The 1,576-nt window shown below is 46.6% G+C and overlaps 3 non-coding genes across 3 annotated transcripts; 1 reads left to right on the plus strand and 2 right to left on the minus strand.

Annotated features, from left to right (window-relative positions):
* Nucleotides 1–384: 384 nt before the first annotated feature.
* Trnas-cga lies at nt 385–459 on the minus strand. Its single transcript has one exon. It is a non-coding gene; the product is annotated as a tRNA-Ser (tRNA).
* A 225-nt stretch (nt 460–684) lies between these two features.
* Trnas-cga lies at nt 685–759 on the minus strand. The gene has a single exon. It is a non-coding gene; the product is annotated as a tRNA-Ser (tRNA).
* A 357-nt stretch (nt 760–1,116) lies between these two features.
* Nucleotides 1,117–1,191, plus strand: Trnas-cga. The gene has a single exon. It is a non-coding gene; the product is annotated as a tRNA-Ser (tRNA).
* The last annotated feature ends 385 nt before the right edge of the window (nt 1,192–1,576 follow it).

A 1,576-nucleotide genomic window follows, 5' to 3' on the forward strand; every position in this document is an offset into this window, starting at 1 on the left:
AAGAACGCGAGTGAACACACATAACTGCTCTCGAATTTGGCCACATGTGCGTAAGGCAAACATTTGTATTGGCTGTTCAAGATGATATTCTACTTGGCGTGACATTCTCTCTTCCACATCCGGCGTACGAACTGGACACTTCCCATAGAGATACCTAGCCCTTGTTGCGAATGATCCGTTGCCTGCAAGTTGTTGAAACAGCCTGTTGAACACTTTTTTCTGGTGGAATATGGCGATAAGAAATTCGTTCGGCGAACATTAAATGTTCGTGTCGATTAACTCCCATGACTAAAACATAGCAGGATACCATCCCTACTAGAATGAGATTTTCACTCTGCAGCGGAGTGTGCGCTGATATGAAACTTCCTGGCAGATTAAAACTGTGTGCCCGACCGAGACTCGAACTCGGGACCTTTGCCTTTCGCGGGCAAGTGCTCTACCAACTGAGCCACCGAAGCACGACTCACGTCCGGTACTCACAGCTTTACTTCTGCCAGTACCTCGTCTCCTACCTTCCAAACTTTACAGAAGCTCTCCTGCGAACCTGCAGAACTAGCACTCCTGAAAGAAAGGATATTGCGGAGACATGGCTTAGCCACAGCCTGGGGGATGTTTCCAGAATGAGATTTTCACTCTGCAGCGGAGTGTGCGCTGATATGAAACTTCCTGGCAGATTAAAACTGTGTGCCCGACCGAGACTCGAACTCGGGACCTTTGCCTTTCGCGGGCAAGTGCTCTACCAACTGAGCCACCGAAGCACGACTCACGTCCGGTACTCACAGCTTTACTTCTGCCAGTACCTCGTCTCCTACCTTCCAAACTTTACAGAAGCTCTCCTGCGAACCTGCAGAACTAGCACTCCTGAAAGAAAGGATATTGCGGAGACATGGCTTAGCCACAGCCTGGGGGATGTTTCCAGAATGAGATTTTCACTCTGCAGCGGAGTGTGCGCTGATATGAAACTTCCTGGCAGATTAAAACTGTGTGCCCGACCGAGACTCGAACTCGGGACCTTTGCCTTTCGCGGGCAAGTGCGCAGGAGAGCTTCTGTAAAGTTTGGAAGGTAGGAGACGAGGTACTGGCAGAAGTAAAGCTGTGAGTACCGGACGTGAGTCGTGCTTCGGTGGCTCAGTTGGTAGAGCACTTGCCCGCGAAAGGCAAAGGTCCCGAGTTCGAGTCTCGGTCGGGCACACAGTTTTAATCTGCCAGGAAGTTTCACCATCCCTACTATTTCTCACATGACATAGTTAAAGTATCATAGTTATTATTCAGTTAATTGCACATATGAAATGTTAACCGTTTCAATAGAATTCTGTTTCGCTGTTTACAGTACTCACACTCTACAGAAACATTAATTTAGTTTTGATGCCAACATAATATCGAATATGATATGGCCGACACGTCAACAAGTTTTTATTTTCGTACTTATGTTTATAACTCCTTCTGAGCAGTTGTACCACCCCTAAGAAAATTGGAGACATTAAAAAAACAACTCTGTATAAATCTAAGAACACGTCTGACAATCTGAAGGCTAATAAAAGGTGCATGAAGCATTAACATCAGTACCGTAACGTTC

The sequence above is a fragment of the Schistocerca piceifrons genome, chromosome 5 (assembly GCF_021461385.2).
Source record: "Schistocerca piceifrons isolate TAMUIC-IGC-003096 chromosome 5, iqSchPice1.1, whole genome shotgun sequence".
NCBI lineage: Eukaryota > Metazoa > Arthropoda > Insecta > Orthoptera > Acrididae > Schistocerca > Schistocerca piceifrons.